A 14,317-nucleotide genomic window follows, 5' to 3' on the forward strand; every position below is an offset into this window, starting at 1 on the left:
GTGCCAGCATGTGTGCCAGCGTGTGTGTGCCAGCGTGTATGCCAGCATGTGTGCCAGCGTGGGTTAGGCGTGTTTGTGTGTGTCGTATGTCCTCCCTATGGATGCCAAGGTATTTTCCACAATTACATGTGGAGACTGGATCCTCGGGACAAGCTGGCTAGGCAGACTCAGTGAGCTCTGGGTTCACCCGAGAGAACCTGCTTCGATTTACAAGATGGAAACTGATGAAGGAAGCCAACAGACATCAAACTTGGATGCTAAAGTGCACAACACGTACACGGGAACTCCCATACATACATCCACACACATCCACACTCAGGAAGGACTTTGGAATTTAAGATCTGAACTATTTAGAACAGTTCACTCTGACATGAAATCTGGGAAGAATTAGATAGAAAACCTGTCATCCATAAGTAAGATCAAATTTGTCATATCCTATCAAATACTTAATATGATTTAGACTATTTTAGGTACTAATAATAAAAGCCACCACTATGAAACGTACTGTAAGCTAGGTACTAGACTGGGCATCTAATAGATTATACATCTATTTAAACTTTTAAACTATATATGGTTTACTGAGTGTGTGTGTATATGCATGTATGTGTATGTATGCGGTATGTTTGTGTATGTATGTGTATATATGTGTATTTGTATATGTATATGTGTGTGTGCATGTGTGTCTTCTCTCTTTCCACCATGTTGAGTTCCCAGTATTGAACTCTGGTTGTGAAGTTTGATGTCAAGTGCCCATAAGTAGTACTAGGCATCAATCAAATCCAGGTCCTCACACATTTGAGCTAAGAACTGGATCGAGCTACATTCACAGACATAAAAATTCAAACTTAATGTCAGTGCCTTAGTTGGTATAAGGCATAAGGAGGCATTAACTAGTTAATCTTGGAATCTCCCTGGCCTAGGACAACAAAGCCCTTGTTGTTGTTCCAGGAAAGCCCAGTGTATGATGGGTAACTTATTGGTGCCGCTGTACTCCATGGGTTGACTCAGGGAATCTAGGCTGCTTCCACACTGCAGGCTATGGTGGTTTGAATGAGAATGGCCCCCAAAATCCATATGTTTAAATGTCTGGTCCCTAGTTAGTGGAACTGTTTGAGAGGGATTAGGGGGTATGGCCTTGTTGGAGGAGGTGTGTCAGTAGGGATGGGCTTTGAGGTTTCAAAAGCCCACACCAGGTTCAGTCTCTCTCCCTATGCCTGAAGCCTAAGGGCCAGCTTTCAGCTCTTGCTCCAGCACCATGCCTGTCTGTTTCCCACCATGATGATCACTGACTAACCCTATAAAACTGTAAGCAAGCTCCCAATGAAATGCTTTCTTTTATAAGAGTTGCCTTGGTCATGGTCTCTCTTCACAGCAGCAGAACTAAGACAGGGGTGTGTCTTCTTGCTGATGGGAGGCAAATCAAATCTGTTTAGTGAGACAGGATCTTGCAATAGCCCAGATTGGCCTAGAACTCTGTGTATAGCTCAGGCTAGCCTTGAACCTATGATCCTACTGCCTCAGCTTCTTGAACATTGGGATTACAGGTGTGTCCGGCTTGGATTAACTTTTAAATGCTCAGACCCGAATTCATTCTTGAAGTTTTACTTCAGATGCAAGACAGGAACTCAAATTTGCATTCGGTTACTGTGATAAACATCAGGATCAAAAGCCAATTGGAAAGAAAAGGCTCATTTTAAATGACAACTCCAGATAACCCTCAAGTCATTTAGAGAAGTCAGGGCAGGAACCTAGAAGCAAGAACTGAAGCAGAGACCCAGGGGGCGTGCTGCTTAATGGCTTGCTCCTTTGTTCTGTGTTCTTTCTTATACAGCCTAGGACCATCTGCCCAGTGGTGGCATTGCCTACAGTAGGCTGAACCCTCCCCTATCAATCAATAATCATGACAATTTCCCACAGACATGGTCACAGTTCAGTCTGATCTGGGCAAGTCCCTCAGTTGAGACTCCTCCTTCTCAGGTGACTCTTGGCTCCATCAGGTTGACAACAGAAACTAATAAGACCAGGTTCTTGAAAATGCAGCGTGGTCTGCAGGAATACTTGGCGACTTAGAATCAAGGCATGGGTCACTGTAGTAGGACCAGGCTTCCCAGAAGAGCTACCATGTTTGCAGGGTGAGGAATCTGAGTGGTCTTCTTGAATGCCAAAGATAATCAGTTCAACTCGGTGCAGTAGCTGGGCTGCCTTGTCATCCTTTGGATCCTAGCGGTTCTTCAGTGTTCCAGATATGAAACAGCATCATACTTTAGTGATAGTACTAACACGGAGAAACCACTTGATAGCAGAACTGTCTTTAGATTGTTGGCTACCTGTGCCATGATTATCAAGAAAAGTATCGGCTGGGTGGTGGTGGCGCATGCCTTTAATCCCAGCACTTGGGAGGCAGAGGCAGGTAGATTTCTGAGTTCGAGGCCAGCCTGGTCTACTGGTCTACAGAGTGAGTTCCAAGACAGCCAGGGCTACACAGAGAAACCCTGTCTTGAGCCCTCTCCTCCACCCCCCGCAGAAGAAAAGTATTTTATCCAAAGGGTCTGGGGGGAGGGTCTTCCCTCAGGGTCAGCACATCCACAAACAAGTGTCAAGTCCGAAAGTTCTACAAAATCTTGTATCTGTGCAAATGTACATATTTCTGGGATAGTCTATCCCTTTCATTAAGATGTTTGAGGGTTCACAATGTAGAAAAGGGTTTTGTTGTTATTGTTGTTGTTTGTTTTGTTTTTTTTCGAGACAGGGTTTCTCTGTGTAGCCTTGGCTGTCCTGGAACTCACTCTGTAGACCAGGCTGGCCTCAAACTCAGAAATCTGCCTGCCTCTACCTCCCAAGTGCTGGGATTAAAGGCGTGTGCCACCACCGCCTGGCTGTTTTGTTGTTTTAAGAATTTACTTTATGTAGGTGAGTACACAGTCACTGTCCTCAGACACACTAGGAGGGGCGAAAGGGATCCCATTACAGATGGTTGTGAGACTCAAGCCTGCTAGAGGTTCAGTAGGAAAGAAGTTTGTGTTCATGCCCAAGGCATAGCACAACCCTGTTTATACAAACAGCAAGGAGAATTATTTCCTGCACAGAAGAAAGTGAAATAATTTTCCTTCTATAAAATCATTTCAAGCCATGTGTTTTAGTTTATTTGTAACACTCAGGACACTTAGGCAGGAGGATTACCATGAGTGATCCTGTTTGTTTTTGTTTTTGTTTTTGTTTTTTTAATATTTAAAAATCTTAGCTGGAAGATGTTTTCAGATTGTATTACATTTGTGTTTCGGGGAACATAAAAAGCATTCAAAATGGATACTTTTGTTGCCGTGGGCGATGGCTTCCTTTCCTATTCTACTTTTACTGTACCTTCTCAATAAGGAGAGCTTGGTGGAGCATTATGGTACAATGCCTGTAATCCCAGCACTTCAGAGGCTAAGGCAGAAGGATCACTCTGATTTCTAGACCAGCTTTGTCTTCATAGCTACTTTGGAGAGCCAGGACTGCATAGTGTGATCCTAACTCAGAGAGACAGAGAGGGAGGGAGGAGGAGAGAGGGAGGGAGGGAGAGAGAGAGAGAGAGAGAGAGAGAGAGAGAGAAACAGGCAGATAGAGACAGACACAGACACACAGACACAGACACACACACCAGACACACACACAAAGAAAGAGGGAGAGAAACACACACAAAAAGAGAGAGAAACTGACAGAGACAGACAAGAAGCAGAAACATGCAGAAGAGGGTTGACCTCTGTGTATACTACAAACCTCTGAACCTTGAGTCTGAAGGATTTCATCTCATCTACAATGATTAATCTTCAAATCCTTCAAAAGAATGAGTTGGTAAATTATTTACTTTTCTCAGTTGCTTTCTGGAAATAATTTATGACTATAATAAAATGCAAATATTGCTAAATTTAAAAAGAATGTAAGCTAGAAAAAGAGGAAAGTTATTAAATTTTGCTCAGCAGTCCATTATAAATATGAGCAAATCAGGTAGCAAGTATCTATAAAACAATCCAATTTACAATACCATGAAGCTTTATAACATTAATTGAATTACTAGATTATCGCACCTGGGCAACTCCATAGCAACAGCATAGTTTTGCTTGTGGTATCTTAACTAATATTATGAAGCTACAAGAAGTCATTATCGCCTATGAAATCAGGCAGGAATTCACACTGAAATCTTGATGACTGATGACGTTGTTCTTGTCAATTTTTGCCAAATACATTTTGAGGCTAAACACCTTTAATTGCTTCTTGCTAAAACCTAATGAGGAATTTCCCTTTCTTTCCAAACCCAGTCTGCAAGTTTCCCTCGCTTTTCTTCTTCTCCTGAGCCATTTGAATGTAGTAGGGTGGTAGCAGATAATATTTGCAAAGGAAAGCCAGCAGCAGCAGCTTCTAAGCTCTTTATTCTGTGGCCCTGCTCAAACAATCTCCACTTCCTTTTCCTTCCTGATGATCTCCCTGTGGAGGGAGGTCAGCATCCCTCTGTCCTCCTTCCAGCTTGTGAGGCCAGCATCCCTCCTGTCCTCCTCCCAGCTTGTGGTGCAGTAAGCTTGTCAAGCTTTTTCATTGGGAGCTGCTCAGAAGGTGATTTTTTTCCCCCTACTACATTTCCAAAACAAAGTCTCTTTACTTTGCAGCTTCTACTGCCCTGAGGGCATTAGGGAGCATAGGGTGCCATTTGTTTGTTTGTTTGTTTAAATACAGCTGTCATTGTCCCTCAAAGCTATCTTGTCTGGACTGACTGAACGATCCCATCCTCCTTACTCCCAACCACACTGCCCACAGCAGCTGGTCCACCTCTTGCTGAATCTCAGAGACAAGTGACTAGGTCTGGGTATCAGCAGGGCAAGCCCAGAGGCCACCTCTGCCTTTAAAGACTTGGGAGCATTTGATGTTTTCCAGGCAAGAGTGGCCTCAATTTTCAACCTGGAGCAGAAACCACAAGGCAAGAAAGCAAGTAAGTGTTTGCATAAGTGGGCAAGAAGCTCCCTCTTGCTGTCTCATGGTGAGAAGCTCCATGGGAGACAGCCATTAACCTTTAACTTCCTTTCCTAGAAGCCCACATGTAAAGGAGTCAGTGTTTTCTGTTGCCTTTCAGACCCAGGACAGAGCCCACTAGGAAGGGGAAAGCTGGGAACACAGGTGCCAAGATACAGGGAGTGCCTTTCAAATACCGGGCCATCTGATGAGACCCAGCCTTAGATGCTACCAGAATTCTGGGCGGTAGACCATTATGAAAAGGCCAGTGAGTGTAACTGCAAGGAGGAGCATATGGAATTTATGTTGGTGAGAAAAATAATGCTTTGCAATCATCTGACAAAGATGGTGTTCCTGTCTAGGCTATTCGCACAGCACTGCTGCCCAGGCCAAAAAGGGCTCATCCAAGTTGGGAAGGGGGATCCAGTTCTACTGTCATATGTGGCAGATGTTCCCGATGCTACGGAAGCAGATATGCTTCAAGATGCCTGTGCATCATGTGGTCGTGCTCAAAATCCAATTATATAATTGCCTCACACTAGAAGACTTGCCCCCCGAACAATGGTTGCACACCCCAGTAAGGAATGCTCTGAGAGAGAGGGGGAGGCTGGAGAGATGGCTCAGAGTTTAAGAGCATTCTCTGTTCTTCGAGAGGTCCTGAGTTCAATTCCTAGCAACCACATGATGGCTCCTGACCATCTATAATGAGATCTGGTGCCCTCTTCTGGCATGCAGGTGTACATGCTGGCAGAATGCTGTGTACATAATAAATACATCAGAAAACAAAACAACAACAACAGGAATGATCTGAAGGACTAACTGAAAGATAAGAGTCAGAGTTTGTTGGCCAAGGAGTGTGCCCTTTCCCTGTCCTGGCAGGTGATCTGTGATTGACTATGGGTCATTTGAACAAGGCAACTCAGAGGAAAGAACGTTCAGAAAGGTCTAACAGCCGGGTGGTGGTGGCACACACCTTTAATCCCAGCACTTGGGAGGCAGAGGCAGGCAGATTTCTGAGTTAGAGGCCAGCCTGGTCTACAGAGTGAGTTCCAGGACAGCCAGGGCTATACAGAGAAACCCTGTCTTGAAAAAACCAAAACCAAAACAAAACAGAAAGGTCTAACAATGTGAGTGATCCAAAGGGTCCACCAGCCAAGATCGACCACCTGGAAGCTAGGTCTGCTTTGGTATGTAAAATATGCACATCAATCCCTTGTTCTGGGTCTGTAACTCAACATTTCTAACATTAGTCCTCTCTCTCAGGGGTATTACTATTAGGGTCTGATTTCTTCAATAAGTCAAACTGCATTGTTACCCAGACCCCCTTTCAATATGCTTCAGAGGCACATGTACTTGATGTAGATTTCTAAGGACTTGTTCTCTTGCTTTCATTTCCCATCATTATCAAGATGACTCAAAAGAGAGCACAGCTATCCACCTTCTTCATTCTAGAGACCCATACCTTAAGTGAGGATCCCCATATGTCCCAGCGCTGTCCAAATTAATGTGGACATTCCCTCTAGTGCAGGGATAACACAGACTATACAGTATTGCAGAGCTTCGGAGGATCCCGCTTGAGGTTTAACTAGGACACAGAGACTTCTATATCGTTTAAAGCTGTTGGCCTTTCGTTGGGGTAGCCTCTCAGCTAGCTACTAACTTCTGACATCTCTCCATGCGAGTCTCAGTGCTTGCCTGCTTCAGCTCCTTAAGTCCCCTTTTTGCCTCCATCTTTCTCTTTGACTCTGCCTCCCAGGAAGTTCCACCAGTACTTCCTGCCCTAGTTCTGGCCACCAGCTCTCTATCATCAAAAACTCATGATCCTTCTTACTCTACTAGTAGACTGCGGAAGGTTGTGGCAGCTTGTCTTACTTTTAGGGGCTGCTGGGGAAGTGACATTTACATATTCTGCTAACCTGGTAATGTCAGCTCAAAATAATTGTTGAGAACACAAAAATATTCTTTTTCATAGTCAGAAAGTACAATATTTGTGGCTCATCCCGACAGAAAACAGTTTTGGTTTCTTTCGTTTCCCAGCCTGGCCTTAAAACTCACTGTATGCTGAGGGTGATCTTAAACCTTTGCTCATCCTGCTTTCACCTCCTAAGTACTGGGATTGTAAGTGTGTGCCGCCATGTCTAGCACTTGTATAGTCCCTTCTGAAGCACTGCCATGTCTAGCACTTGTATAGTCCCTTCTGAAGCACTGTTCTAGGACCCTGAAGTAGTACTTTGCAGCTTACTCTTGTTACAAGATTCCTTTGCCCACCAAGTATCCGTCACTGAAATGCTCATCAATTCTGAGTGCTATGGTGTTCTACTGCATGCCTGCTGATCCCTTCCCTCTGCCCACCCATTCCTTCAAAGCTGCCTCAAGGCTTAGGAAAGTTCCCATTTTTTTTTTTTTAAATTCGACATGGTGTTCTTCCATTTTTGCTTTCTTTATGGAAGTCATAGCACCACCACTCACACAATTTTGTTTGCCATCATGAGTCAAGGGTGTCAAAAGTGAAGAGGTGGCGTCCTCTTTCACTGCCACCCTGGTCCACAGTCATCTCTCACCAGGATTAATGTAGTAATACCCTAGCTTGTCTCCCTGCAGCCGCCTTTTCTCTTATCAGTTACCCATCCCCTTCCACACACAACCAGAGAGGTCTTTAAAAGCAAAAGGTCATTTCTCTTAAGGGGTTGAAATCCTCCAGTGGTCCTGCCTCCATTAGGACTAAGCCCTGAACTCTGCTTCTTTCTTTTCAACTTTTGCCCACGTGACTTTACCCAGGCTTTCTCCAACAACTCCCCCTAAAATATACATGTCTCCATCATTCCCCGCACCATACCTCCAGCCTTGAATCCTGCCCATTGCCAAAGCACTCACCAAAGCATAGATTTATTTATGGGACACTTGACAGTTTACATTTCTAAGAAGCAGATAATCCTCCTGGCCTCAGAAGCCACCAATGTCTACCTGGTCATCTTGAGGTGCCCAATCTCAGAATGTAGTCATTCTGATAGGAGGGAGCAAAGGTCACTTGGAAACATTCCAACCAACAGCCCAGCTGTGGTCCGGTCCAATAGGAACAACTTGCAAACATGTGGAAGCTTTTGAGGTGACTTTATCACCAACCACTAAGCACCAATGACAAGTGAGCTCAGCCAATCACCTTTCTGAATCACAAGCCATGAGAAAGTCATCATTTTACCCCACTAAACTCTGGGACTATTTGATATTTACTACTAACTGATGGAAGAGTTTTATTATGTGCATATTTGCTGTTTCTTCCCTGGTAGAACATAAGTTTCACATGTACAGGAGGTTTGTGGTTTTGTTTTTCAATTATTTTTGTCTTAATTTTAAAAATTAAATTTATCATTTCTATGGTTTTATTTTAAATCATATGTATGTGGGAGGGAGTTATGGGGTATGTGTTTGAGTATAGATACCTGTCAGGCCAGAAGAGGGCACTGTATCTGTCCATTGGAGTTGGAGGAATAGGGAGTTGTTAGAAAGATGGGGTGCTGGGAACTGAACTATGATTCAGAGGGGCAACAACAGCTCTTACCTACCGAGGCATCTCTACAGCCCCGGGACCTTACCACTGTATTCCTAGCACCAAGAACAGTGCCTGGAACATGAAAAATACGCAATAAATATTGAATGAAATAATGGTGTATCAAATGTCTTCAACAGGATGTGATTATGGTTGTTGTGGTATAATTTGATGAGCTATCTTTCGCTGGATGAAAGTGACTAGCTGGTAGTTTGGAGATTATAGACAAAGGGATCAGTATAGCTTTGGATCTACCCATTCCTGCACCAAGTAACTTTGTTTAGAATTTGGTTTGGAGCAAATATCAATGTATGGCTTGAAGATCAGTCTCAAAAACCCAAGGAAAATACTGCATTTTATTATCTGAGGACACAATGAAGGGCAAAACTTAGCTACCAGGAGTTAGTTTTTGTTTGTATGAAATGGACTAATCAGTCAATTTACTTGAACCAATCCAACGGGGCCATGGAGTCTATGGTTTCTGAGACTGGGGATTTGTTGAGTCTTTGCGATTTCAAAATAGTTCTTATCGGTAGAATGACCTTAGTCATCAATTACATGAGATTTCTCCCCAGAATCCAGATCCCTTTAGTTTCTGGCACCTGCGAAGCAGAGGCTGGTAGATTTCTGTTTGAGACCAGCCTGCCCTACATGGTGTGCTCCAGGACAGCTAGGGCTCTGTAGAAAGTCCCTGTTTCAAACAAACAAACAAACAAACAAACAAACCAAAAAAAAAAAAAGTATTTCATTTATACAAGGCGGACTGTCACAGAAGGCCACTCAGACAAGGGTCTCTTAAGGTAGACTGTTATCTTGCTCTTTGTTGCAACGACAGTTGCTGGTGCCATTGGGGCTCACCATCTTGCTTATGGCATGAAGTTCTTCTCTTGAATTGGTAATAAACCTTGAATGGAAAGTAGGGAAGAGTCCAAATTTGTCTAAAAGCCTAAGAAAGTAAACTGTGAGCTATTTTCTTTGGGAGTACCATTTTTTTTTTCCTCAGCAAGATCTGGATACTGTTTGTGAAGCTAATTATTCTTTTCTCCATGAAAGCTTTCTCCCCTTTCTTTATTTATTTGCAGGCCCAGACAAACTTGACTAGAAAAGAAGCCCGGACAAGGGTTAGGATGAGCGATGACGTAGCGTGCTAGCCAGCCAATTGAAAGAGCACGAGAAGGGGAGGGCGGAAGTGACGAGAGGTATCCCTCCGCGGGGCGAGAGGGTCGGTGGGGGGAGTCGGCGTTCCTCTCCCCCGCGCCAGCTCCCGTACACGGAGCCACATTCCTTGGCCCCCCCACCCCCTCCCTCGGGGCCCCCCGCCCCCCTCGGGAAAAAAAATCCACCCCAATCACTCGAACCCGAGGGAGGCTTCCTTTCACCCTCGGGGAGAGGAGCTTGCAACGGTTCCCTCTTCTCCGTCTTCCCCCCCCCCCGAACCCCCGTCCCCTCCCCTGCTCCCACCCCCTACTCCTGGCGCCGGGTGCAAGGTCCCTTTAAGGCGACGGCACCTTCCTCGGGTCAGACTACCGGCGGCGACGACCACGGGAGGTGAGTGAGCGAACGAGCCCCGGCGCTCCCCACCCCCTTCTCCCGGGGGTTCCGTTATCTTTTTCGCTGGGCCGAGGCGTTCCGAAGCGAGACAATGAGAGGGGGGATGGGGGCGCGCGCGCGGGTTGGGGGAGGGGCCGAGCGCGCCCCCGCCGCCCCCCGAGTGGCGGCGCGGGCCCCCACGGCGGCGGCGGCCGTGGGGCGCGTCGCGCGCACGTGTGCAGGCGCGCGCGCGAGCGTGCGCACGTGCCGCGGCCCCGGGAGCCGCGCGCCCCGGCCGACGGTGGCCCAGGCCCCGGGATGCCCCGCCGCCCCCGCCCCCTGGCGGTGCCGCGCGCGCGCTCGCCCCACGGCCGCGCACCGCCGACGTCCACAGGCACGCCGGGCGCGAGCGTCCCGGAGGAGTGGGCGGGCGCGGGCTCGGGCGGCGGACACCGGCGATGGGTGGGGGGGGTTGCGGAGGCGCGGGCACGCGGGGCCGCAGCTGCGGAGCGGCGGAGCCCGGGGTTCCCGCGGCCCCCGCGCGCGGAGGCGTGAGCGCTGGTTTGGAGCGGGAGGAGGGAAGCGAGCGACTGACTGCCCGGCTGGTCCCCTGTGTTATATAATCCCGCTCCGTCTGCGAGGACATCCCAAACCTCTGCAGCTAGTTGAGGAAGTCTCCTCCCTCGGCCCCCAAATTTATGCATGGATGGCGCTGTGATTTACAAAATGGAATGGGGCTGAATCTATTTTCTGGTGATTATGTCCTGCCGCTGTAGGCGCCATGTTTAGCCCGAGGACTATTTTCTTGAGATTTTTTCAACACCTTCTGAAAAAGAGTAATGTCATCAAGCCACCTGCTTTCCCTCGTTTCTGCCCACGGCCCTGAGTTTCCTCTCCTGGGTTGTGGAATTCTTGCAAACTGTCAATAACACTGCACCTTTCTCACTTATCTTAAGCCTTTAGTAAGAGAGCTGAGAGTCTTTTTGGGCCTTTTCGTTCTCTCGGAAGAAATGGAGATTGAATTGTAGTATCTTTTCAACAGTGCAGAGGAGAGCCGATTTCTCAACACCTGTTCACCTCCCTTTGTAGCTAACACAAAACGCCACAAAAAGAGGTTTTGAAAGCAATTTCCCCAGATGAAGGAAAAAGGGAGGAGGGGGCAGCTGTCGTTGCTTGGGTGGTAATGAGGCGGTGGTGCCTCTTCCGTGTTCGGGAAGTAGGAGATTGGGATGACTTATTTGTCGTAGTCGTTCTTAACTTTAGAGTGCATTCAAGTATTTTGGAGGTTATTAAACGTGAAGTTTAAGGAATTTGTGCCTAAAAGGTTTTTCTGGAGGGTTGGGTGGCTGGGGGCGGCTAGTTTTAGCTCTCCACTGGGCAACTAAGATAATGAGTACAGTAAAGAGTATTGCTTCTGTGGGAAGGTGATCAGAATATAATGTTAAAACAATTAGATTGTGCCCTCGATTTCTGTCCCCTTTCCTATATTGTCAAGGTATGTCAAACGGAAATAACAAAAAAATAGAACAGACTTCGAGAACAGGTGGGCTTAAGAGTTGCCACTCCCATCTTGAGGTTATAATCTAGGAAAGCAATTTACCCATTGTGGTTAGCTGAGCCTGGGGTAGCCCTCAGAACCTTTCAGGGGCGTTTCGAGACCTTAACTTAAGAATTATGAGTAAAGCTTTTTGTGTCTCCCATGACTTTAGCAGTGATGATGCAGGAGTGAAGTCGGGTGAAAGCAAGCCCCTGATTTCGGTGTGCTTACCTGAGAATGGTCTTGATAGAGCAATGGCAGCCTAGCATGAAACTGTTAAGTTTCAGCTTTGGAGTATATCTTTAGTTTTTAAGAATCTAATAAAAATGAAAGGCATGAATAAAGCATTTGTATTGTCTATGGAGGTATTTTTAAAGTTTTTCATGCATTTTAATTGTTTCCTTATGAGATTTTTGTATGTGTACATAATGTATTTTCATCATATTAACAGCACATTACTCTCTTGTCACCTTCCCACTTCTGCCGATCCTGGCCCCCATCTTCCCTCCTACTTTCATACCTCGGCCATGAGTGTGGGTGACCTAGTGAGTTTTTAGTGTTGCTTACAGGAACAAGGGCCACTTACCATGCAGAAACTATCTCTTCTGACCCTAGCAACCATTAACTGATTATATATCCCCTGTATGCTCGTATGCTGGCATAGGCTTGAGCAGGTATATGCAGGCAGTCCCAGTTGCTATGAGTTCAAGAGTTCATGCCAGTGTTCAACAATACTCTTAGCTGTTCTTCAGCTCTTAGCATTCTTTTGCTCCTCTCTGTGCTGCTCTGTGAACCTTGGAGTGGGCCATATGTTCATGTTCATGAACATCATACAGATGTTCCATGTAGAACTGAGCATTCTTCTACAGCATCTTAGCACTTTGGGCACTGATAAGTCTCTGCGTAATGAGATACATGATGACACACACTGCAGAGAGATGCTTCTCCTACCAAAGCTGACAGCAGCACTGTGGGCATAAACATACATGCTTACATGGCCATTCGATGGGCGTGTAACGCCCATTAGCAAAGTAGCAGCTGTAGCTTGCCCACTGGCATCTGTGACCCTTTCAGCTCCAAGCTCTTGATGAAGCTTAAAGTACTGGGTATAAATTCCCTCTTGTGGAGGGGCCTCAAATTCAGTCAGAACAACACCATTGTATGGAGATGACACCACCACTGTTTGGATAGGATTGTTGTCATGAGGAGAGGCCTTGTGGGATTGAGTTGTTGTATGTAACCCATTTGTGTCATAGAAATGCATTTTTACCTGCAAGGCTAACTGACAAACTAGATCTGACACTTCAGTGTTCCTTCTTGAAAATGAATGAAATGAGTTTTGTCAATACTAAGAAAGCAGTTGACATTGATTTCCAGTGACAAAATTAGAATTATAAAAAACGTAACAGTCTGAGTTCTGACACTTTCCCAGGATTTGACAAACTTAAAAAAAAATAATAGCCGTAGTTAATAACTGTGACTTTTTAAAAAATGTAGTTGGGTGTGAGAGTACATGCTGGTAATCCCAATGAAAGGGAGGCTGAGGCAGGGTTGACTTGAGTTCAAGGTTGTCCTGGTGAGCACGCCTCAAAAGGGAGGACAGGTGGGAAAGGAACAACTGGGGGATTCCATGATACACGAGATCTTAAAAAAAAAATACATGATGAAATGCCATTTGGAGGGTGGGCATAACTCAGTACATCAGTGTTTTCTATATATCAGTGCATAGTGTGAAAAAAATACAAGGATTTCCAAGAGCTGGAGAGATGGCTCAGTAGTTCAGTGTTTGTCCTGAAATCTTGAGGACCACAGTTCAGATCCTAGCTTAACTCACTTAACAAGCTGGACAGCCCCTTCATACGTGTAACCCAGCTTTGCTTTGCTGGCAGTGGAGACAAGTATCTAGGGCTCAGTGGCTTCCAGCCTACCTAAGATGCTAGCTAGCTCCAGGTCTGGGGACAGTGATAGAAGAGCACTCTGGCAAATTGTTCTGGCCCTGCACACACACAAAGTATGCACATCTGCTCTCATAAACACTAGCATTTTTTTTAATGCAGAAATAAATATCGAAATAAAGAAGCAGTACCAAAATACAAGGTACATCAGTGAGCAAAAAATTCATGAATGCCAGCATGTGCTTGGTAAACGCTCTGTCTGGGTGGAGAGATGAGGTCTGTGAACTACCTTGTTAGATAAAGCCTATTCAGTACATAGAAATGTTACCAGGATAATTACTCTGTGAACTACAAAACCATCGTTTGCCAAGATGATAATAATGGATTATGGAAGACAGTATATTGCATAGTATGTCTTTGAGGGCCTATAGAATCTACCTAGGATTCATTTCTTTTTTTTTTTTAAAGACATTTATTTATTTTCTGTATATGAGTATACACTGTAGCTGTACAGATAGTTGTGAACGTTCATCTGGTTGTTGGGAATTGACTTTGAGACCTATGCTCACTCTGATCAGCCCTGCTCACTCCAGTTGACCCCTTTTGCTCAGTCCCTGCTCCGTCGGGCTCAAAGATTTATTATTATAAATAAATACACTGTAGCTGTCTTCAGACCACCAGAAGAGGTCGTCAGATCTCATTATGGGTGGTTGTGAGCCACCATGTGATTGCTGGGATTTGAACTCAGGACCTTCGAAGAGCAGTCTGTGCTCATACCTGCTGAGCCATCTCGCCAGCCCAAGATTCATTTTTCACCGCGGCCCC

At 45.7% G+C, this 14,317-nt stretch overlaps 1 protein-coding gene across 4 annotated transcripts in view; it reads left to right on the forward strand.

The window, feature by feature from the left end:
• Pogz (pogo transposable element derived with ZNF domain) overlaps positions 1–14,317 on the forward strand; it is a 60,668-nt gene that overhangs the window by 4,959 nt on the left and 41,392 nt on the right. The window contains exon 1 of one of the 4 annotated variants that reach the window (XM_031374731.1): positions 9,734–10,078. The exons of the other annotated variants lie outside the window; for them this stretch is intronic. The gene's annotated coding sequence lies outside the window, so the exon portion shown is untranslated. Of the gene's footprint in view, positions 1–9,733; positions 10,079–14,317 lie in introns of those variants that run through there. 4 annotated transcript variants of the gene reach the window in all.

Source organism: Mastomys coucha, unplaced genomic scaffold (genome assembly GCF_008632895.1).
Source record: "Mastomys coucha isolate ucsf_1 unplaced genomic scaffold, UCSF_Mcou_1 pScaffold16, whole genome shotgun sequence".
NCBI lineage: Eukaryota > Metazoa > Chordata > Mammalia > Rodentia > Muridae > Mastomys > Mastomys coucha.